The sequence below is a fragment of the Eublepharis macularius genome, chromosome 14 (assembly GCF_028583425.1).
Source record: "Eublepharis macularius isolate TG4126 chromosome 14, MPM_Emac_v1.0, whole genome shotgun sequence".
NCBI classification, from domain to species: domain Eukaryota; kingdom Metazoa; phylum Chordata; class Lepidosauria; order Squamata; family Eublepharidae; genus Eublepharis; species Eublepharis macularius.
Window position 1 is genome coordinate 72,594,604 of NC_072803.1, and position 25,668 is coordinate 72,620,271.

Here is a 25,668-nt window from a genome sequence, read left to right on the forward strand (position 1 = left end):
TGACCTTTGTATTGATAGTTATTATAAATGGCATTTAACCATTAGTATTAGTAGTTTTTATGGGATGAGACTTACTTGGTTTTACATTTTTATCTCATGTAGAAGCCTCCTTGCGAGCATTATGATGTTAATAGTAGTAACAACAACAACATTCGATTTATATACTGCCCTTCAGGACAACTTAACACCCTCTCAGAGTGGTTTACAAAGTATGTTGTTATTGTCCCCACAACAACAATCACCCTGTGAGGTGAGTGGGGCTGAGAGAGCTCTGAGAGAGCTGTGACTGACCCATGGTCCCCCAGCTGGCTTCAAGCAGAGGAGTAGGGAATCAAACCTGGCTCTCCAGATTAGAGTCCTGCTGCTCAAAGTGGTTCTCTGGCTAGTACGAGGTATGGTTTTTTAAAAAATAAGTGGGCAGCTGAGTTTGAGTCCATTGGCACCTTAGAGACCTTTAAGTTTATCAGAGTATCCCAAGAAGAGAGCTTTGAATCTTGATAGCTGATGTCCGGAAAATCTTGTTGGTCTCTAAGGTGCCACGGGACTCTCATCCTTCTGTTCTACTGGAGACCAGTACAACTGCCCACTTAAAACTTAACTATCTGAACTGTATCTTGGCTTTAGATTTTTTTAAGAAGCAAAATCTCCAAGATGGCTGACAAAAATCACCAAATACAAATGAACAAAAAGAGCAAATTGAAATTTTAAATGCCGTATAGATATATATATCTTCAGCAAAATGAGCAGCAGACCTCCCCTACAAGCCCTGTGATATAAATGTGCATTTTTTGATCAGACTTGCATGATTTGTGTCCTGCCTTGTCACCCGTAGTTTTCAAGATAGCTTATATCGAAAATTTAATAAGGATGAGAGCAGCATGACTAAACTGTAACAGAATCGGCAACGTCTGCATTAATCATCTACATTTTTGGCTAGAAAACAAGCCTGTCATGTTTGGGTTGAATGGCAGACTCCATTACATGGAGATGAATGACACATATAAACACCCCTGATTTGGGGTAAAGGGAGGGGGACGATAGCATGTCACACGTGGCCATCGTCACAATGACCTGACAACTGTCAACCCAGCTGGGATCAGTGGAGAATTTCCTCTGGTCTGGCACCTATTGCTTCCCCTCTACCCATCACCTACCCTGCGATCTTGAGGAAATCGTTAATGCCATTGGTCATATCTTGCTTTGGTGGTAAGGAGAATGAACCCCTCCTCCTGATTGGACCAAAAGAGAGGTCCCTACTTCTGAGGAACCCCTTGAACTATGGGGCCAAAAAGGGGCAAGCCTTTGTCACTCTTTTGCCAAGCCCAATGCTTGTTGGGGGGAAGACGATCCACCTCCAAGGAGGAGAATGCCTGAAGTTTTGTGCTTTTAGATAGTAAGAAACTCAATTTTGTTCTGCATTCTGTAGTTTCGTTACAGTTGCCCCATTAGTTTGTGTTTGTGTGCGAAACCTTCTTTTTCCAGTTTGTGTTTTGACTTCTGACAGCCTTTCTGAGTTTATTTTGTTCTACCTGAGGGGAGAAAAGGGGTAGGCCGAATCCTTCTTTCACACACAGACTAAAGTTGTAGTGACTGGCCTACAGCAGCCTTGTTAATATTCTTAAAATGTCTAGATGGGGGCACCTGGGATCCATGTACCTAGGATCCAAGAGCCCTGGGGGCCTGTATAAAGTCTCATAGGTGCATCCCCAGAGGATCTAGAGGAAACGGGATACCATAACAGAGGTACAAAGGAGTCCATGTTTGTATATGGTCCTTGTGAATGTTGAGGTGGTGTACATACATACTTTTCTCAGGAGCTCTCTTTTCCAACCACTGATTAGGCTCAGATCTGCTTGGTTTCAGCAAGGCCGCATTCTGTAATCAGAGTGCCACCACAGAGAAGGCTCTGTCCCTGGTTGTTCTCCACCTAAGGACCAAAGATGGGGGATCTGAAGAACAAGGCCTTGGCTTCTGATTTCAATACTGGACAGGTCCATATAGGTGTTGATAGTCCTTTGGGCTCCTCGGCTCTCTACCATTACTTACTTTACACTGGAATCCCCCATTTTAAGACTGATATCCCACTTTGGTCCCATATCCATGCTTTTTTGTTTTGGGATCTATTCTCCTCAGTAGGGTTGGGATCTAAGAGACTGTGGGGGGTTCTTTGGAAGCTCTGTGTACACAACTTTTGAGACCTCCCTCCCTCCCAAGAACCATGATACTTGGTAAGCGGCCCCAAATCTTAGGAAGAGACTTCAGCTCGCGGTAATGAGAATTGCAGTTGGAGATGACAAGCAGTGTCCCGACACTTCCCCCACCAAAGTAAATAATTACTGATTCTTGTGAGTAGTTTGTCAGATTTAATAACATGGGAACCTCTGGACAGTCATCTAGCAGAAAAGAATGTAGCCATGAAATAATCCTAGCCGCTTTGGAAATCTCAAAATAGCCCTGAAAGGATTTATGTTCCATTATTTGCAAGGGCCGTTCTTTGGTAAAGCTGTGTATGTTACGATCGGGAAGTCAGGACCAACATTCCTCTCACCCATTCTCTCTCTCTCTCTCTCGTGGAACACAGCTGTTTATTTTAACAGAATTTGTTGGGCCGGTGATCAGGAGTGGTAGCAAAGGTTGCTGCTTTGTGGACCAGTGATTCTTTATTTTTGAAATCATGTCCGTTTCCCATGCTGAGTTTCCTCCATGAAACATTTTCAGTTTTTACTTCTTAACCTTATATCAGTTGTGTCAAAGTGGCACTGAAATGCCGTTAAAACAACAAAACAAACGGAATAATAATGCAAGTGGCAAAACGGCTGTAACAAAAAAGGGCTCAAACTGGTGACTTGAGGTAACAAGAAAAAGTGAAAATGACCATAGATGGGATCACATTCTTACATGGAAGGCACATTGTTTATGTATTTATTTAGTATGTTTTCATTCTCCCTTCTTTCCAAGGGGCGTAGGGTGGCATATGCTGGTCTACCCATCTCCATTTTACTATGACAACAATGTTGTGAGGTAGGTTAGGCTGAGAGAAGGTGACTGGCCTGAAGTCTCCCAGCGAGCTTCCATGACAAAGTGGCCTCCCCGATCCTAGTCCAAGCTGTTTATGGTATGATATTTTACTGTGCGGTTTGTTCTTACTAATGTTTTATGTCAATAAAATAAACCTACCCATTTGTGTTTATTTTCACTATGTGTACAGGGAAGCCATGGCTAGTCATGGCTTTCCGGTGCGCTCACATGTCATGGAGGATTGTTGCACGCCTTCATCCACAAAAAGGGTTTCTCCCAATTGCATATGTGTGTATAAAGCCTTCTGTGTAGCCAGACCTTTGGTCAGTCCCGCTTAGTATTGTCTCTTCTGACTGGCAGCACCAATCCAAGGTCTCAAGGAAACATCTTGCCATTTTACTCGATATGTTAGGGACTGAATCTGGGAAACTTCAGTACACAGAGGATGTGTCTAGCTCCCTTATTCAGATATTTATACTAATTTATTTATATATATATATATATATATATATATATATATATATACACACACACTCTTGCTTGTCTTCCTAATAGGAATCCAGAGTAGCTTCTGACATCTCTCTCCCTTCACTTTACCCTCACAACCATCCTGTGAGGGAAAGTTAAGCAGAGAGCTCAAAATCACGCTTCCATGTAATCTGGAAATGTGAGAAATGGGTGTGTGTGTGTGTGTTTGTGTGTGGATGGGGGAATTGGGGGCAAGAGGTGGCTCTTCATTTTTAGTTTTCCTTCCTGAAAGAGGACTGAGTGAAGGGACTTATTAAGGAGAAACATGAGACTATTTTTCCCTTCCTGGAAGAAGCAGTAGAATGCAAGAACAAAAAGTGGCTTGTACGATCAGAATACCAGTGGCAAAAATACTCCATAATAATAACAGCAACAACATTTGATTTATATACCGCTATGCTATGCTATGCTATGCTTAACAGTCTTTAACGAGGCATTTCTTCATTCGCAGCTGTGAAGAGAATATGGACTCTGCCAAAGTAAGACCTGGATCCTGCCACATATTCTTAAAGATCATTCATATATAGGCCTTGCCATGTTCTGTTCCACTCCTCTCCTTCATACGTGCCTGGCCCAGGAAGATCATGGAAGCTTCCTGGCCATAGGCAGAGAACTGGGGTGAGAGGTCCTGGTTTGTCCAAGCAGTCCAGGCATTTCTTGTCCAAGCCTCCCTGCTCAGTCTAAGTTATTTTTTGCACACGGTTCTGGGATATGGCTTGATTTCTCTCAAGCTTTCTGCTTGAGGTGGCCCTTGAAGCTGGCTTGGAAGCCCAAATTGAACCACAGTCACCTGCTTTTCTGCTAGATCAGATGGGAAGAACTGATCTACTGGCCAAGTTAGATTGGCTGCTCTGCTTGCCAGTGACCTTCAGGGTTGATCTTAAACAATAAAGCCCCTTTTAAACCTCCTCTTCCCCGTCTCCAGGGATGCCTATCCCCATATGTAGGGCTGGTTCTGGAGGGCAGCGAGGTCAACAATGAGAGTAAAACTTCAAGAACACTTTTACTCTCAAGCTACTCGGAACACCTCAGAAGCAACACGAGAGGATGCTCTGTTGGCATGCCCAACTCTAATGCAAGTGCCCGGTCAGCTCAGGGGCCTTGCTTGAGGGGGAAAGTTCATGCTCTGAGAAGAGGGGGAGACGGGGGGGAAAGGGAGGAGTCTTTTCTACGACCCACTTCCCTCTGGCAGGTAGAGCTAACCCTCAGGAATTCCTAGGGGAGTTCTCTTGCTCAACCCTAGTCAAGCTGAATTGGGTGTCCGTGCAGGAGCACATTCCAATACGGCTTGTGCAGGAGAACTTCCCCAAAAACTGTGCCTCGTGTTGATTAAGGGGAGGGGGGGCATGTGACGGAGATACTCCACTCTGCACAGCAGCTGCATTAAGCACAGGATAAAGCTGCATATAAATATTTTAAAGCAACAAGTTAAAGTCCTTCTTGTCACTTCACCATGCCACAGGATTTGAGTCCAGAGGCCCTTAGAGGCGAGCAAGATTTTCAGTGTATGAGCTCTTGAGAGTCAGAGCTCCCTTCTTCAGATAAAGGGGGGAATGGAGCCTTTATATCCATCCCAGTCTGGAGCTGCGAGAGGTGTTGCAAAGAAGGGAATTGGGATATTCCGACACAATGCAGCTTAGCGTTTGAAGTGAGATAGAAATCTCTTATTTCTATTAAGCCCTGGAGGTTCCATTTTTCTGAACTTGTGAATGAACTCAAGTTCAGCAATCTCACATTTTAATCTGCCCTCGAATCTTCTTTGTTTGAAAACAGTCACTTAACCCTGCAGTTTATAGTGTTGCTGGTGGATACATGTTGCTTTCAGTGATAAACCAATCTATATCTGGGAATGCTGATGGATATTTCCCCCCCCCCTTTCTTGCAGCCCCATGATGGACAGGAATGGAAGTGTCATAAGGCATCTTGCGCACCATTCAAGAACTGGCATGCTGCATTCAAGAGTCCAGATTTCCAAATGTGACCACAATGGATAATCTGGTGCATTTCCCCCCTTTCCCAAATGCTTTCTCAGAGTAGTCACTTCATAACTAGGATTCTCTTGTCAGCGGTATCAGATCCTCAACCTCTCACTTTAAATTGTACTGCCCTTCTAAGGGTATTTCTAGTGTATGAATTTTGTAATGATTCACAAACTGATCCTGTGTATATTGATATATGACATTGATTGTATTGTCTGCGAATGGCCAAACTGCACTAGCACTTCATTGGTCTGAGATTCTCTTGTTGGACAGAGGAATTTTGGATATGTAGTTACTAGTACTTATTGAGGCTTATGTAGCACTTTGTGTTTCTTTGAAGTTAACTCAACCTAGCCTTGGTATACCATTGAAAAAAATGTGTTTCAGCATCATAGAATCTTGTTAGCCATAAACATTCCTTTGAAGGTTAATTATATATATATATTTCTCAAACACTATTGCCTCTGATTTTCTAAGTATTTCATGTGGATAATTTTGACTGATGTCCTGGTCTTCGCGGCTTGCTGCCCCTGCCTTGCACTTCTTCCATGACGCCCCCCTTTGGCGTACCCTGCTGAGTAAAAGGTCGACAGACTCTGCCGGCAACCCAGGAAGGGCTGTGAGGGTGGGGGGGGGGCTACAGGAATCGACGTGATGCAAGACCGCAGTGTAACTTCTGGTTTTGTGCTTGGAAGTGCCATTGCGGCATTGCTTGATGCCCACTTTCCCCTTTATTTTGCTCCCTCTGCTCACACAGAGTCCAGGGCAGGAGGTTGGCAACCTGGCAGCCTATCATCCACATATTTGATGAGTCAGTTTGATGTAGTGGTTAAGAGCACAGGGCTCTAATCTGGAGAACCAGGTTTGATTCCCTGGTCCTCCACTTGAAGCCAGCTAGGTGACCTTGGGCCAGGCACAGCTCTTTCAGAGCTCTCTCAGCCCCACCCACCTCACAGAGTGATTGTTGTGGAGATAATAAGAACACACTTTGTAAACTGCTCTTAGTGAATGTTAAGTTGTCCTGAAGGGCGATATATAATTCAAATGTTGTTGTTGTTGAGAAAAAATATTAAAATGTATAAAGAAAATAAATTCTCAAGACAAATCTGAATTAAAAGGTTATTAGTCTGGGCCATAGTTTGGGGAGAGGCCTTAGCTCAGCGGTAGAACACAGAAGGTCCCAGGTGCAATCCCCAGCTTATCCAGTTAAAAGGACCAGGCATTCGGTGATGTGAAAAACCTCAACCTGTGACCCCGGAGAGCTACTGCCTGTCTGAGTAGACAAGAGTGACCAGTGGTCTGATTCAGTATAAGGCAGCTTCATGTGTGTTTTAATCTGGATCTTCTCTACCCAAGGGCAATGCCACAACAACCCATTATTCCTCCCTTGGATGTGAGGCTTGGTTACAAAGAGACACCAATGGAAAAGTAAGTCTGAACAAGCCACTGTTTAATTTTGTGGGGCTCTCTGGAGGAGATCTCACTGGGGCAGAAAGGGGGCGTCGCTGTCAAGAATCTGGGGAAGTGGTGGCAGCCACTCAGTTATAGCTCAACAAGGCCGAGGAACAGAAGTGGGCACCCAGGTGTTCTCTTTAGCAAAAAGTCATGGATCTTGTGCCCCCTCCATCAATTTCAGGTTCTATGGAGAAGATGAAGGTGCCTGTTCCAGCGAACGTGGGCACTGCAGCAGAACTCACGATGAACTATTGTGAAGTAGTAAATACTGGATGCTTTTTGTGAATGACTTCACACACTTCTTTTCTACACACCAACACTAGGGGTGTCATGTCTCCCATTATGGAAAAAGATCAGTCCCTGGCAACTCTGCCTTCCCACCACCACTTGGAGTGGCAGCGGGGAGGGAAACTTTGCCAGCATATCACACAGTGTGATGTCCCTTCCAGAGAAAGCCCGGAAGTGATGTCACATTGATCTCTGGAAACTCTGTCATTTTACCATACAATTTCCAATGATTCCTAGAGTGACATATGGATCCCATTCTCTTGGTGGAGACAGGGGATCCCCCTCTCCCGCCTCACGTCCCCTGCCATCAGCACAGGGAAAGGCAGGGAACAGGCCTCCCAGGCACTCTTCCGGGGATCAATGCAATGACATCATTGCACCACCCCGAGACTGCTCCCATGCTTCACAGAGGGCCAATTTAGGCCCCAAATAGGCTAGGCCTACAGGATGTTCTTCTGCTATGAAGCTCAAGATAGTTCCTAGAAGTGTTTCTATACTCATACCTTACCTTCAGCAAGGTTGCTGGATGTACCTTTGGTCCTTACCTTGGGATTTCTTCCCCAGTTGGGCCAGCATTCTGATCTTAATGTTGTCTATAGATGGATGCACCAAATCAATATGACCCACACTGGCAACTTGTGAACCCCTGGCTCTTAGCAAAGATCATTCTAATACTTTTTGTTTGGTTTCAAATGTTTGTAATTCTAGTCGGATTTCATTGCTTATTAGATGTCCTGTTCTATTGGTCACATACACTGTAACATCCACTTTTTTAAAAAAATAATTTTTATTTGAAAAGAAAAAAACAATCGAAAGAACATAACAGAAACAGAAACAACACATTAAAACTACAAAATATTGCTCCTTTCCATCTCCTTAGTTACTTATACTCAAGATTTTGTACTCAGCATTTTATATTTGACATTATACTCCACATTTTATATCCCATGTTTTTGAAATATTAATTTGATTTCCATAATAGCTATTCTTAGTTTTTCTTAATTTCTAGCTACATAATCAAAAACGTCTTTCCGTTTTTCCTGAAATTTCAATATTGGTCTGTTATGCATATTAGAAGTTAATTTAGCCATCAATGCATATTCATGCAATTTATTCATTCAGTAACATCTGGGCAAGATTCTGCTTTCTATTTTGTTGCACATACTACTCTCCCCTAACTAAGGGGAGAATGAGCAGTAGGCAAAATAAAGGGAAATACAATTTCAAAGCCATTCCCTAGCATGGATTTTCAACTCCAGGTTGGGAAATTCCCAGAGATCTGAGCGTGGAGCCTGGAGAGTTTGGAGTTTGGGAAGGGAAGGGAGGGACCTCAGATGCCACAGAGCCCATCCTCCAAAGCAGTGGTTTTCTTCAGGGAAATCAGTCTGTTTCATATGAAGCTCAGTTATAATTCTGGGAGCTCTCCAGGAGCCACTTGGAGGTTGGCAACCATATATACAGTCCATCTTCCAAAGAAGCTGCTCTCTCCAGGAGAACTGATCTCTAGTCTGGAAATCAGATACAGTTGTGGAAGGTCTCCAGGCCTCACCTGGAGGTTGGCAAGCAGAATTCAAACTACAATGCGTTTATTCATCAAGAAGGGAGAGGACTCACAGTAAGACACACAAACACATAAAAACACAAACTTAGGTAACACAACAGGAAGCTGGGACAAGGGCGGTGAGAGCGCCTTTTCCTGTCTCTCGGACACCTGCTTCTGCAACTCTCTCGTTCCCAGTCTTGGCTGCAGCATGACTGGCAAGGTCCACGGGAGGCTCCTCTTGAGGCCCTGCTGTCCTCTGCGTGGGATGATGCTCCTGCTGCTCAGAAATCCCTTTCCCCTGACCCTGCCGCCCCCAAAGCTCCCTCCTCTCAGGGAATGAAATACAACCACCCCCCACAAACTCCAATAGACATCCAAGTAGACTCGCCAGCCTCCAGGTAGAGCCTGGGCTTCTCCTGGGACTGCAAAGATCAGTTCTCCTGGAGAAAATGGCAACTTCAGAGGGTGGACTCTATGCAATTATAACTCTGCTGAGCTTTCTCCTCTCTCTAAACTCTGCCCTCTCCCAAGCATCAGCAATCTCCAACATTTGTCAAAGCAGTGTTGGCAACAGGGCTGCCAGCTCCAGGTTGGGAAGTTCCTGGAGATTTGGGGGGTGGACCCTGGAGAGAGTTGGGTTTGGGGAGAAGAGGGACCTCAGCAGAGTATAATGCCATAGTCTGCCTTATAAAATAACCATTTTCTCCAGTTCAGGATGAATAACTGTGTTAGTCTATCTGTAGCAGTAGAAGAGAGCAAGAGTGTGAAGTATCCGAAGAAGCGAGCTCATACCCTACCACAAATTTTGTTACTCTTATCGGTGCTACTGGACTCTTGCTCTTTTCTACATTTTCTCCAGGGAAACTGATCTCCAGGGCCTGGAGATCCATTGTAATTCCAGATCTCCAGCCACCAACTGGAAGTTGGAAAAAACGGATGGCTGTTTCTGCTGCACAATGGAAACTGACAAGGAACAATGTCCACAGAAACGTTAGCACTCGCTGTGCTCAAAGCAACTTTACATGATTAAACAATTTTTACAAAGTGCAAATGCCTCTTATTTCTACAATAATTACATGATATCTTCAAGTGCAAATACATAAATAACAGCAGCGCAGTGCAGCAATGGTAACTGCAGTACAACTCAGTTCACGTAAAGTTCTTTTACTCATTCAATTAATTTTCCTTCCAGTCATTCCCCAGGTGATAAGGACTCCAGGGTGGGGAGTGAAGACCGCCACGCTCAATCTGGGGCCGGCTACGGACGCAGATTTCGTGCCACCTTCATCAGGAGCGTGCCATTGATATCCCACGGAAAACTATCACCATCATATCTCTCTTTCCACCTGGTTAGTAAATTGCAAATTCTCTTTCACGTGATGAAGGTGGCACGAAGAGACCTCAGAAGGATTAGAATGCCATAGAGTACCCCTCCAAAGTGTTCCCTGATTTTCTTCAGGAGAACTGATCTCTGTGACCTGGATATTGGCATAATTCCAGGAGATCTCCAGGTTCTACTGGAGGTTGGCAAGCAAGCCACTGCCAAGTTAAATTAAGTTATCAACAAACATCAAAAAGAGATTGTTATATTATTTGCTGCCAGGCTGTAGGCCTGGCATGGAAGCTGAACAAAGGGCAAGCCCTCTTGTGATTGCTAAAGGTCTTTTTTTTTTTTTGCCTTGGCCATAAGCAAAGAACACAAGAGAAGAACTGTATAAAGAGAAATGAGGAAGTTGGCAGAAGAATCCTGTGCTGGGTATCTTCCCACCTCTTGGGGCAAATGATTGGGGAAAAGAAAATGATATGTTGCCACACAGCATATTTCAGCAGAATAGTAGTAGGGACTTGTGTGATTCTCTCAAAAAGAGGAGCAACATGAAACTGTTGTGCCTGAAAAGAGCCATCTCCTCCAGTGCCCCACTCAGTAAGACACTGGGGGCTAGGAGTAAGGAGAGGGTTAGAGTTATTTTGTTGACGCAGCAGCGGAAGGGAACCAGGCATTAGACGCCCTCAAAATTAATTCTCTCTGGCCTCTTCCTTGAGCAGTGGGGTTTGATAGCATTTATGACATCACAGTATCAGTGTAATTAATTACGATATGATTGGTTCATAGTATATATCACAGATAGAAATTTCAGTATGCATGTCACCGTTTTAGTGCAAAGTCAGCTCCTATCACATTTGCGCGTGTGTGAGCCTACAGAATAAGCCATTTTCTTGAGTATGTTACCTTTTAAGATTTTCTTTCTGCCTGAATGTATCTGGCAAACAAACTGTATTATTAAACCATTATCTTCTGAGACAAAGCTCTGAATTCTTGCCTTCAGTACTCAATGTAACTAAACACTGCTTCTGAAAATAACTAAGCAATTGCAAACTGCTTATAGCAAACACATAAGAAATCACTGCTCGTATTAGGTCTATTAGCATACTATTATTATAGTTGAGTTTGGCCATGGTATCAGTCATGAAACTATGCTCATAGTTGATTCGGATTTCATTAGTATGTGAGTGAATTCTGCAGATTTGGGGCCAGTCTGAGATTGTCAACCCACAGGAGGGTTGGGGGGACAGGAAACCGGGGGGGGGGTGGAGATGACATTGTATGAACTGCTATGTCACTTATAGGGGAAACCTAGAAATGACAGAGGGTGGCTTTAGGCATTGCCAGAAAATTCTATGGTAAAACCAGGGGTCTGCCAGCAAGCCTTCTGCCATAGCTGTAGAGTTGCCATTTGTGGGTTGAAGAAATTCCTGGAGATTTGGATGTGGATTCTGGGGAGAACTGGGTTTGGAGAAGGGAGGGACCTCAGTGCCACAGAGACCACCCTCCAAAATCTCCTGTCATTTGCATTGCACCAGATAATTTTGTGGACCAAAGCAGGGGTAGATCCACCCTCTCATCTTTCTCTTTGTTTGTTTGTTTATCTGTGTTTATTTGCTGACACAAATAAGCCAGAGCTTTGTATTGAGGCAAGCAGTCCTAGATGGGAAGGGGGAAAGTAGGTAGGCATTTAGGTTTGTGTTCAGAAAAGCTCTTGGTATCAGAGAAGAGGAAAAGATTCAGTCCTGACCTGTACAACAATTATTCTCTGTAAGGATATATTACAGCATCTTTTTTCGTCTGATTATAAAGCTACCCTCTCTCAAATGCCCCCTGTATCACTGAACAACATCATTCTCTTATCGTTTAAACTGAGATCCACCTCCATTGTGCACATCATTCTGTGACTACTTGGTAATGATCGGTCCATTGACAACTCCTCAGTGCACTGCTCATGTTTGTGTTGGAACTGATGGATTAGGGTTGTCAACTTCCAGATGAGACCTGCAGCTCCCCCAGAATTGCATCTGATTGCCAGACTACAGAGGTCGATCCCCCTGGGAGGGGTGTGTGTGTGTTATGTGCCATCAAGTTGCCTCTAACCTATGGTGACCTTATGAATGAAAGACCTCCAAAACATCCTATCATTAACAGACTTGCTCAGATCCTAAAAACTGGAGGAAGTGGCTTCTTTCATTAAGTTCAGCCATCTCGTTTTAGGTCTTCCTCTTTTCCTATTGCCTTCTACTTTTCCTAGCATTATTGGGAAACAATGGGAGATAATGGCTTCTTTTGGAGGGTGAACACACTATGACATTATTCCCCACTGAGGTCTCTCCCCTCCCCAAACCCCATTCTCCCTGGGCTTGGCCCCCAAATCTTCAAGCATTTCCCAATAAGGAGTTGGTAACCTTATAAAGAGCACTGTACAGCATCTCTCTACACTAGGTTTCCCTTATATGGCCAGGCAGCCAATGGGAGATGGGCAGTGGTGATACAGGAGGGGAGAGCATTGTTAGAGGGGGTGTGATGTCACGTCTGGGGAAAACTGACATGGGACATCAGTCTTTTCCAAGTATTGCCTGAAGTTTCTGGCATATGCTAGAGAAGACTGAGGTAACTTCTGGGTAGGCTTGAAGGCTACGGAGGCTCTACCCTCTGCTTTGGCGAGTGGGGTCTATAATATTATAACTTACTGAGGTGCCTCCCCCCAACCCTCACTCTCCCCAGGTTCCATCCCCAGATCTTCTAGAATTTCCCAAGCTTGAGTTGGCAACCCTACCTCATAGATTTGCCATCTCACACCCAATACCAAAGTTGTATAGTTGGGCCCTAAGTGTGTATCAATAAGACTTGCAAATTATTTTTTGCTGTAGCGGGAGAGGGAATCTCTGATATTAAGACTCCTTTCCCCCAATGGTCTCTGTAGTATCTCAGCATCATCCTGTAATGCATGGTGGGAGTAAAGTCCCGGATTTGATTTAGTTAAATAAATGGTGTTGGCAAATGTCTTGGGAGGAATATTCTCTGAGGTACCTCCCAAGGGTGGCTTTGGCATCCTTTGCGCTGGTTAATCGGCTTTATTTTTACATAATAGAGTGGTGAGCTTATGAGAGAAGAAGGGCTATTTATGGCGATGAAGGAGGCCGAAAAGAGGAATTCAAATCAGAAAATACTGGTACAGAACTAAAGGAAATCATGGAGGTAAGATCAGTTTTATGCCAAAAGAAATGTTTTCTCTCCTGTGTGTGTTATGTGCCATAAAGTTGCTTCCAACTTATGGTGACCGTACGAATTAACAACCTCCAAAGTAGCCTATCATTGATAGTCTTGCTCAAGTCTTGCAAACTGGAGGCCGTGGCTTCCTTTACTGAGTCAATCCATCTCATTTTGGGTTTTCCACTTTTCCTACTGCCTTCTACTTTTCACAGCATTGTTTTCTTTTCCGGTGAGTATTATCTTCTCATGATGTGACCAAAGTAGGATAACCTGTTTTATGGAGAATTGTGGCTTGATTTGATGTAGAACTCACTTATTTGTCTTTTTGGCCTTTCGTGGTATCTGTAAATCTCTCCTCCAGCACCACATTTCAAATGAATCTATTTTCTTCCTAGATTCAGAGGAGTTAGCCATGTTAGTCTTGTAGTAGCAAAATCAAAAAGAGTCCAGTAGCACCTTTAAGACTAACCAACTTTATTGTAGCATAAGTTCTTGAGAATCACAGTTCTCTTCATCAGATGCATGGAGGGCAAGAAGAAACTGGTCAGATATATAGGTGGAGAGGGGAGGGAGGAGTAGATGCAGTCAGAGCTTCTGATATGGAGATCAGTTTGCTTCTGTTAAGGAAATCAGTTACTTCTAATAATGAGATAACCATTCATAGTCCCTATTCAGTCCCAGCCTGACTCAAATTTACATATGAATTCCAATTCAGCAGCTTCCCCTGTTGGATTCTGTTTTTGAAAGGTTTCTGTTAAACTACAGCGACCTTTAAGTCTTTGATGGAATATCCTGGTAGACTGAAGTGTTCTCCCACTGGTTTCTGGATGTTTCCATTTCTAATGTCAGATTTGTGTCCATTTATTCTTTTGCACAGAGGTTGGCTGGTTTGTCCAACGTACAGAGCAGAAGGACATTGTTGGCACATGAGGGCATATATCAGATTGGAGGATGAGCAGCTGTAAGAGCCAGAGACAGTGTAGTTGATGCCATTGGGTCCTGTAATTGTATTCCCTGGGTAGATATAGGGGCAGAGCTGGCATCTGGGTCTGTTGCAGGACCTGGTACCTGTGCTGGTGACTCTGCTAGCCGATTCATGATTGTAAGTGAGAAGACGTTTAAGGTTGGGGGGGCTGTCTGTAGGCAAGGAAAGGTCTTCCACCCAGGGCTTCTGAGAGAGTGGTATCATTTTCCAGAATGGGTTGTAGCTCACTGATGATACGTTGGATGGGTTTGAGCTGGGAGCTATAGGTGACAACCAGTGGTGTTCTGTTGTTAGTTCCTTTAGGTTTGTCCTGGAGCAGGCTGTTTCTGGGTACTAGTCTGGCCCTGTCGATTTGTTTCCTCACTTCATTTGGTGGGTACTGTAGTCCCAAAAATGCTTGTTGTAAATCTCTTAAGTGGGAGTCCCGATCAAGAGCATTGGAGCAGATACGATTGTAACGTAAGACTTGGCTGTAGACAATAGACCGAGTGGTATGTTTAGGGTGGTAGCTGGAGGCATGTAGATATGAGTATCGGTTTGTGGGTTTCCGGTATAAGGTGATATTTATCCATCCATTATGTAGTTGTACAGTGGTGTCCAGGAAGTGTACCTGTTGTGTAGAGTGGTCCAGGCTCAGGTTGATAGTAGGGTGAAAGTTGTTGAAGTCCTGATGAAATCTCTCAAGGGCTTCCTTCCCATGGGTCCATATGATGAAGATGTCATCCAAGTATCTTAGGTATAGTAGTGGTTTCAGTGGATGGGAGCTGAGGAAGCATTGCTCCAAGTCCGCCATGAATATGTTAGCATATTGTGGTGCCATGCGTGTGCCCATGGTTGTGCCATTAACCTGTAGATATAAGCTGTCACCGAATTTGAAGTAATTGTGAGTGAGTACGAAGTGGTAAAGTTCAGTGGCGAGGTGTGCTGTGGTTTTGTCCGGGATAATATTCCTTATGGCTTGCAGTCCATCTGCATGTGCGATATTGGTGTATAAAGCCTCCACATCCATGGTTGCTAGGATGGTGTCATCTGGTAGGTTGTCAATGGACTGTATTTTCCTGAGGAAGTCAGTGGTGTCCCGTAAATAGCTGGGTGTGCTGGTGGCATAGGGCCTGAGGATAGAGTCCATGTGTCCTGAGACTCCTACTATGATAGTGCCTATTCCTGAAACAATGGGGCGTCCCAGGTTACCTGGTTTATGGATTTGGGGTAGTAGGTAGAATCTTCCTGGTCGTGGTTCCTGGGGTGTGTCCATATGGATGCATTCTTGTATGTCCGTGGGGAGTGTCTTTAATATTTTATTGAGTTCTCTTTTGTATTGCTCCATAGGGTCAGAAGGTAGTATTTTATAGAATGTTGTGTTGGAGAGTTGTCTTTCTGCTTCTTGTAGGTAGTTATGTTTATCCATGATGACAACTGCTTCACCTTTGTCAGCTTCCTTGATTGTGCCAGAATTATTTTGGAGGCTGTTTATGGCATCTCTTTCTGCATGGCTGAGGTTCTGCTTTAGGTGTTGTTGTTTGTCAATTATCTCAGCCTGGGTACGTCGATGGAAGCATTCAGTTCCGGCCCTCAGGGGGTGTCCATGTGGAATTCTTCTTTCTGGAATTTTGTAACGATGATTGTGCATTGCTGGATTGGGAGGGTGATTGCTGCTGTGATGGTGTCTGTTCGGTGCTTTGTTCATTGTTTTGTTCAGCAGAGTAGTTGAAGAATTCTTTCAGTCTTAGGCGTCTAAAATAGGTCTCCAGGTCTCCACAAAGTTTGTTTGTGTGGCTGGGCAAAAAGATAGTCCGCGTGAGAGGACAGATTCCTCTGCTGAGCTCAGTTTGTGGCTGGAGAGGTTGATAATGTTGCTAGGTGGGTCCAAAGTGTTCTTGTTCCCTGTTGTTTTGAGAATTTCTTCTCCTTCTTGTTCTGTAATTCAGTAAGTAGCGTGTGATAGATAGTTTCTCTGGTTTTGGTAAACATCTGCCAGCTCCCGGTTTGTGTAGAGGGATTGTTTTTCATGAAAGAGTCTAGTTCAGAGATCTCTTGCTTGATCCATTGTTGCTTGCTGTACATCAGTCCAATGAGGTGAATTAAGAGTTTTCTGGATAAGGTGTTGCATAGTTTCTCACTGTAGTCTGTGCAGTAAGTGGATTTAAGTGGGTTCCTCACACACAGTCCCTTGGGTAGAATGTCCAGTTTTTTGCATTTAGAAAGGAAGATGATGTCTGTTTGTATTTGTGCCAGTTTCTTCATGAGGTTGATGGATTTCCTCTCCATTTGGCTGAATGCAGTGCTTTCCATGGTCATAGATCCAGAGGAGTTAACCGTGTTAGTCTGTAGTAGCAAAATCAAAAAGAGTCCAGTAGCACCTTTAAGACTAATCAACTTTATTATAGCATAAGCTTTCGAGAATCACAGTTCTCTTCATCAGATGCATGGAGGGCAAGAAGAAACTGGTCAGATATATATAGGTGGAGAGGGGAGGGAGGAGTAGGGTGCTGACAAACTCCCTATGAGAGACCCCCCCTTCACTCCCCCACTCTGAGGCAGATTTTCCTGCCAAAATCCAAGTTTGCTTGCTGTGGTTGAGCAACTCCATGTAGCATGTCTGTGTTTATGGTTGAAGTTCTTTTTGTCCCACCCGTGGTTATATTTTTGGCTTTTTAGCCAAGCCCAGATACTTGACGAGGGAAAGCAGGAGCTCTCTTTTTCTTTGAATGAAATGGAACTAGAGGCTGAATGACTCTCAAAAGAAACAGCAACCTTATTGAACAGGCTGGGATGGAATTTGAGTAGTCAGGGGATGAAATTGCTGAGGTAAAATTTGTTGGTTGAACAGAATACTAAAAGTCGTAGGCAAAAGAATTTTCTTGCAGGTTAGGTTCAATGTTTACAGTCCTTAAGAGTGAGAGGTGTTTTGTTTAATACTTTGGTTAAAGCAACAATATTTCTTCAGAGATTTCCCTTTTCAATTCAGGTGTCCTGATATTAGTTCAATGCTATTTTCCCTTCTCAACAGACCTGGTATCCTCCTTAGAGCCAAACCCTCTTTTTAGACACTGGGCAGGAATTATTCTTCACCTAAGAAGATAAAACCCTTAGTTACTTGGCTTGAATGGGAGTTTCTACTTACTAACCATTCACTCTGCCAAAAACACACACCAAGTTCTAACTTGGCTATATAAAACAGGTTTCAGCTTGTGCTGGCTTTTATACTAGGAATCCTTAACTACTAGTCTTCCTTAAGACAATGTTGTTACGGTTAGGGCAAATGCTTTCCTTTCCCTCACTTCTGAGGGGTACCTGTCTGACCCTCCTTGTCAGACTCTCACACTCTACTCCATACTCTCAACTGAATTCAAAATCCTGTCAGCACCAACTATCATTCTGAGGGCTGGTTCTGGCTGGTCAGTCAGAGAGAGGAGGGAGCAGCCTATCAATCAAGCTGTCATTCCGGGCAGCTGTTAACTCCTTCCCTTCCAACTCTCTGAGTGCTGCACTTAGGAAGCCTTCCTTAAAGTAAATTATACCACACTCCAAAAGCAAATGTAATGCCCTTTTTCTGGAAATGCTCACTCACTGGAACTTTTTGGACAAGTTTTTTAGAACTGATTAAAGATATTATGGGGTACAAATACCACTGGAACCTTAAGGCACTTCAGCTGGGTATTTGGATTTTGGTTAAAAGAACATTGGATTTTGTTTATGGAGCACTGGAATTCAAATAATGGCCATGTTCTTATATATCACCCATCTAGACAGATTAGTGCCCACTCAGTACAATGAAGAAAGTCAGTGTTACTATTATCCTTACAATACAGCTGAGGAGTTGGGGCTGGGAGGAATAGCTGACCCAAGGCCACCTACTGGGTTCATGGCAGTAGGGGGATTCAAACCAGCAAAGTGCTGCCTCACATCCCAACCGCTTAACCACTATGTTACAGCAGCTCTTCTAGACAAATTAGTGCCTACCCAGAGTGGTGAACAAAGTCAGTGTCATTATTATCCCCACAATACAGCTGGGACTGAGAGGAGTGGCTAACCCAAGCCCCCCTGCCAAGCTCATAGCTGCTGAGGGATTTGAACCAGCAGAGTGCTGATTTGCAACCCAACCATGATGCTACGGCAGCTCTGATTCTATAAGACTTTATCTTTTTCTCTGATTTAGAAATTCTCTCTCTCTGTATGTGTGTGTGTGTGTGTGTGTATATATATATATATAAAATCTACTGTAAATCAGCTACTACAGCATGAACCCCTAAGAAAGGGATAGACTTAAGGACTGGCCTTCATGGACCTCTGAAGTAAAGGCGGTCTCAGGAACAAGCTAACTCATGCTTAGTAATAGGCAGGCATGCTTACACATATATACACATGCCATAGGGACGTCAGGTTGCCTGACATGTTGGGTAAACTTCTACACCCGCACTCTTAGACCCCACCACTCCTTGATGCAGCAGCGGGAGTTATAATGAGAGGGACAACATCACACAATGCAGCAATGTCATTTGAGACCCAAGCCACTGCAGCATGGAGTCATGCACTAGAAGTTCCTACAGTCTTTTTACCATAGAAATTGGAGGTATTCCTAGAGCATCGCCCAGTGTGGTAATGTCACAAATCTTCACCCAGATGTGACATTTTTGCATCATGTGTCACTTCATGACCTGCCCCCTAACGCTCCCACCCACAAAAGGCTCTTGCTGGCAACACTACACACACCCCAGCTTAAAGTGGAAAAGGTTAGGCAGTGATGCTGAGAGCCACAAAGATTCCAACAGGGCTCCAAACTAGAGATGGGCACAAACAGCAATACGAACAACAAAAAAAGTCACGAAGAACCCAATCTGCTGTTTGCAAACAAACTGTTCGTGAGACCCCATTCTAAACGAACAGGTGGTTGATGCAAGCCTCATTTGTTGCTGTTCGTCAAGCCAGACAGTCTGGCACCTGCAATCAATTCCCTTGGCAACTTAGGCAGGAATTGTCTGAACTCTGTCTGAACTCCTGCTGTTGCCCTGGAAACCCCAATCTAAGCCCAATTTAGCTTGATTGGCAGGTCTTCCTTTCAAGTCTGCAGCTCCAAATTTGTTACAAGGGAGGATCTGGTTTTGCAGACAGTGCAGAGGGAGAGAGAGTTGCTGTTGGCATTTTGATAGAGTACATTAGAGGTTGAATTTTCTTTGTGTGTGGTGGGATAGGAGTCTACCCCTTCAAATTCCAGGGCTGCTGCCAGGCTCTGGGTTAAGCTATTATTTATTATTGTTACCTTTCCTGCTGCCTGCTCAGGTAAGGTTTCTGGGAGTGGTGCGGTAGGGATCTACCCCTTCACATTCCAGGGCTGCTGCCAGGCTCTGGGGCCAACCTATTATTTATTATTGGTACCTTTCCTGGTGCCTGCTCAGGTAAGGTTTCTGGGAGTGGTGCAGTAGGAATCTTGACTTGGATGATGGCTGGAGGAGAGCCTGCTGGCCCCCACAAACAGCTAACCATGAATATGTTCATGAACAGGGCCATGTTCGTGTTTGTTCTTGAGTCCGTTTGTGGATGGCAACGAACAACGAACATCACAGTCATTTTTTTTTCTGTTTGTGACCATCTCTACTCCAAACCCATCTGAGCCTGATCCAAACCAAATATAACAAAGCAAATCATTTGGCTTGCTGTTATCAGGAACCTACAGTAATAAAAGAATCAGTGTGCCCATTCTTCTGTTCATTTGGGGCAAGGCATAACTCATTAGAAAACTAAAGCTAGGAGTCTTAATAGCGGAGGGAAACAGAATCCAGATTATGAAAGAAATGCCAAAAAGGATTCTCCTAGAAAGGAAAAAATAGAGAGAGTTGACCCAGAAATTAAGAGAAAAGGACATCAGATACAGATGGGAAATACCAGAAGGACTAAGCTTTTATTATAAAGCTTTAAGAGTCATCATCAAAACAAGAGAGCAGATGGAAAAGTTTTTTGAGGAAAATGAAGAGGACTTTCCCAGACCATTAAGAATTTAACATAATGGAATACAAATTACTATCGTGGAATGTAAATGAACTAAACTCACCCCAAAAGAGAAAAACAATTTTTAATTGGCTAAAAAAAAAAAAAACTGCAGTATAATTTGTTTACAAGAGACACATGTTAAGGATCAAGATATTAAATATCTAAAAAATAAACAACTAGGAAAAGAATATATAACATCATCCAACCAAAAGAAAAAAGGAGTGGTGATTTATATTAAGGAAACTATAGACTCTAAATTTTTCAAGATCAGAATGGAAGATATGTGGCGGTGGAAATTAGTGTAAATGCCAAAAAAACATTGATAATAAGTCTCTATGCACCCAATGGTGCAAAAGACCAGTTTTATAGAGAAATAATGGACAAATTGGATCAAGGCTCATATGACCAGATGATAATGGCTGGAGACTTCAGTGGTGTTGTGAATTTACAAATAGATAGGAAAATAAAGGGAGGTAACAAAAAATATGGAAAATTACCAAAAATATTTTTTGAATTAGTCCAGCAAGAACAACTTGAGATGTATGGAGAAAAGAAAATCCCAAAGGCAAAAACTTCACATACTACTCCGCGAGGCATTCATCATTTTCAAGAATAGATATGATTTGGACATCAAAAGAACTAGCTTTAAGTACAAAAAAAGTGGAAATTTTGCCAAGGGTGAGTTCAGACCACAATCCAATATTATGGAATGCAATAATGGGTCAGAGAAAAGTAAGATGGAGAATAAATGAAGATTTATTACAAAATCAGGACAACTTGAACTATTTGAGAGAGGAGACAAAACATTTTTTTCAAATAAATAATAATAATGAAGTTTCAATCCAAATAGTATGGGAAACGTATAAGGCAGTTATAAGAGGAAATGTAATTTTGTTAATCAACAAGGATAAGAAAAGAAAACAAGAGAAATGGCATGAAATACAGGAGAAATTGCATAAAAAAAGAACAGAAACTAAAGAAAAAACCTGGGAAAAAATCAATAAGACAAGAAAAATTAAAATACTGCAGGAGCAAACGAGAGCCATTAGCAACAAGGAATTAGAATGGAATTTAAAGGTATTAAAACAGAAGTCATTTGAAGGAGCAAATAAACCAGGAAAGTACCTAGCCTGGCAACTGAAGAAGAAAAAAGAGAAGAAAATCTTTGGGAGGATAATGGAGGAAGGAAAGGAATTGAAAGATCATCAAACAATTGAGCGTGCCTTCTACAAATATTATGCAAAATTATTCCAGAGGAAGGCAGTAAATTTGGAAGAAATAGACCGATATTTGCAAAAAACAGATCTACCAAAGATAACAGATGAAATGAAGCAGAGACTGAATGCTCTAGTAACAGAGGAGGAAATCGTACAAGCAATAGAAGCAGCAAAGATTGGAAAAGCACCAGGACCGGATGGGATCACTGCTAAATTTTACAAAGTAATGAAGGAAGACCTTGTACCAATATTAAAAAATATAATGAATGATACACTTCAAGGAAAAGGACTTCCAGATACATGGAATGAAGCAAGTATTGCTTTGATCCCGAAAGAATTACAAGACTTGACAGATGTGAAAAATTACAGACCAATTTCGCTTATAAACAATGACTATAAAATAATGGCAAGAATATTAGCAGACAGACTTAAAATATGGTTAATGGACTTTATAGGAGAAGACCAGGCTGGATTCCTACCAAACAGACAACTAAAGCACAACTTGAGAGTGGTTATAAATGCCATTGAATATTTTGACAAGCGCCCAGACAAAGAAGTTAGCTTTTTCTTTGCAGATGCAGAGAAGGCCTTTGACAACTTGAACTGGGATTTTATGTTCGCATCAATGGAAAAGATGGACCTAGGCAAAGAATTTATAGAAGCAGTAAAAACAATATACAAGGAACAAAGAGCGAAAATCTGTGTCAATGACGACCTGACAGAGAAGTTTGAAATAAGAAAAGGTACAAGACAAGGATGTCCACTATCACCGTTGTTATTTGTGATGGTCTTAGAATTACTATTAAGGCAGATCAGAGAAGATGATGAAATAAGAGGAATAAAAATAAAGGTATTTTCTTATAAGTTAAGAGCGTTTGCAGATGATGTCATGTTTATAGTAGAAGATCCACTACAAACTCTGCCAAGACTACTGGAAAAAATTAAGGAACTTGGAGATTTGGCAGGCTTCTATATAAATAAAAAGAAGTCAAAAATAATAACTAAGAACATGACCAAGAAGAAACAACAGGAGCTAAGTGAAGTAATAAACTGTGAAGTGGTACACAAGACTAAATATTTGGGAATAGAGCTGACAGCTAAAAATACTGATTTATTTAAGAATAACTATGAAAAGCTCTGGACACAAATTGAAAGAGATGATAAAATGGAATAAACTAAACTTGTCGTGGTTAGATCGGATTGCCACAGTCAAAATTAACGTGTTGCCCAGAATGATGTTCCTAATGCAAACAATAGCAATTGTAAAAGACAAAACAATTTGAAAAATGGCAGAAGAAGATATCGGAATTTGTGTGGGCAGGAAAGAAACCAAAAGTAAAGATGAAAGTTCTTTGTGATGCTAAGGAAAGAGGTGGAATGTAGTTACCTGATCTTCGACTTTACCATGAAACGATATGTTTAGTCTGGCTAAAAGAATGGGTGTCTTTAACCAATCATAAACTACTAACTTTGGAAGGTTATAATAAACTATTTGGATGGCATGCATATATGTGGTACGATAAGTATAAAATGGACGCAATGTTTCAGCACCACTATTTGAGAAGAAATTTATTGTTGACTTGGCTAAAGTACAAAAAATTTATAGACCAGAAGAAACCACTTTGGATTATTCCAGCTGAGGTGATCAACCCAAATTTAGAATATATAGGAAAAGAATGGCTTACCCTCAAAGACTTAACAGAAGTAACCGATAATGAGTTGAAGCTTAAACTAAATGAGGAGTTGCCATTCAAATATGGTTGGTTGCAATATAGACAAATTAAAGACTTACTTGATTCAGACCAAAGAAAAACAGGCTTTAGAACCAAGAATTCAGAGCTAGAAGAATTATTGCTGGGAGATAATAGTAAAATAATTTCTAAAATGTATAAATTGTTATTGAAGTGGTTTACAGAAGATGAAACAGTCAAGGTGCAAATGGTAAAATGGGCTATAAATTGTAATAATGAAATAATGATGGAAGCATGGGAACAATTATGGAAAAATACTTTAAAAATATCAGCATGTACCAGTATTAGAGAGAATGGCTATAAAATGTTATATAGATGGTACTTAATACCAAAAAAATTAGCCATAGCCAACAAACAGCTATCTAATAAGTGTTGGAAATGTAAGAAGCATGAAGGTTCTCTATTTCATATGTGGTGGACTTGTCGTAAGGCTAGAGACTTTTGGATTAAAATATGTACTGAAATGTCTTTGATATTATGTTATAATGTTGCAAAAAATCCAGAAATGTTGTTATTATCATTGCATTTGGAAAATGTTAATAGAAATGATAAGATATTGTTATATTATATGATATCAGCAGCTAGAATAATATATGCTCAGTATTGGAAGAGAGAAGAAATACCTGAAATTGAAGAATGGACAAGGAAATTGTTGTTCATGGCTGAAATGGACAAACTGACAAGAAATTTGAAGGAGCAAGATCCAGAAGCATTTTTGGAAGATTGGAAAAACTTGAAAAAAAACATGGAAAAGAAATGGGATGTTAAGGGACAATTATGGTCTTTCGAGGGGTTTTAAAGAAATTAAGTAAGATAAGATATAATTAAGATCTTTACTAATAATAAGAAAAGAACAACTTTAGTACAGAAATAAGGTATTATTAATAATGGGGGGTTGGAGTGCTGTTGGAAGTCATTATTGAAAAGGGGGAGGGGAGGGGAAATATACACAGGGGAAATGAAATGGAATGTATTTGTATTTGAATTTGATTATATATTGACCCATCCAATAAAAATTTATTTTAAAAAAAGAAAACTAAAGCTAGGAGTCTCAAAATTGCCTACACACACACACACACACACACACACACAATCATCATCATCATCATCCCTGCTTGTATTTCCAGTGGAAGCTAAGGTCCTCTGTTTGTGGCAAACACAACATATTGGGAAATGATCCTAGGGGTTTGAAAACTGGCTACTGGACTTGTGCAAGTTTGATTTGATTTTTTAAAATTTTGATTATTAATTCCCAAAGGGACTGTTTCATTCTTGAGTTATTTCATGCGCTTTTGTGTCGTTATTGCTTCATTTTCATAATTCTATTTTGTTGTCATTTCCCATTAGTTTCAATTGAAGAGACCCCACCCCACCCCCACCACTGCTTTCTTAGAATCATAGGGTTGGAAAGGATCTCAAGGGTCATCTAGTCCAACCCCCTGCACAATGCAGGAAATTCATAACTACCTCCCTGCCCCCCTTCTTTGGTGTGTACCTCCCTAGTTTTCTATCCAAACTGGACAAAACTTAGGGGAGCTGCAGTATTGCACCAAAATATCTCCACTGCCAAATATCAGACAGATAGAATCAAGAAGTCTCCGTTTTGGAGCAGGGGGGAACTTCCAGTACCCAGTAGATTGCTACTACTGTTGGCCGCTGTTGTTTTATTTTCATATTAATTGTAAAACATTAGGAAAAACTTTCTTTTTGGCCAAACATTAGGAAGAACTTCCTGACAGAGCAGTCCCTCAATGGAACAGGCTTCCTTGGGGGCTCTCCTTCTTTGGAGTTTTTAAGCAGAGGCTTGATGGCCACCTGACAGCAATTTTGATTCTGTGAACCTAAAAACCTGGTCAAACCACAGCCAGGAGAAGAAAATCACAATCTTAAACACAGCTCTAATGTTAATTTTATAAATGATTTGATCTAATAAAGTAACTAAGTGCATTCAGAGATCTCATAAAGTTCTCTGTAGTTCCAAAGACAATTTCCAATATACTAGTCCAATATTAATTACAATAAATAATAAACATCACTTGTAAATAGTATACAATAAATATGACCCATGAATAGTTCTGTACATAAATAATATTCCTGTACAATAACAGCCGCAGTAATTTAGACATAGAACCAGCACAAAAACACCCTTGACTTTAAAACAGTCCTTTCAACATATGTGAAAAAAGAGAAAAGTTAAAAAGTTGGCAAAGGACTGTTTTAACGTCAAGTAGTTTTCTTTCCCCAGAACATTTTTCTTTGCATCTTTTGGCAATTGGTTGCAAAGAGGTGGGGGTAGGAAGCCATGGCAAAGCATTCTTAGGGCATGCACAAAGCATTTCTGGTCTACTTCCAGGCATTTTTCAAGGAAACAAG

General features: G+C 41.9%; 1 long non-coding RNA gene across 1 annotated transcript; it reads left to right on the forward strand.

Annotated features, from left to right (window-relative positions):
• The first annotated feature begins 3,659 nt into the window (after positions 1–3,659).
• LOC129342695 (uncharacterized) lies at positions 3,660–5,980 on the forward strand. Its single transcript, XR_008598232.1, has 2 exons — positions 3,660–4,025; positions 5,432–5,980. It is a non-coding gene; the product is annotated as an uncharacterized LOC129342695 (long non-coding RNA).
• Positions 5,981–25,668: the final 19,688 nt, after the last annotated feature.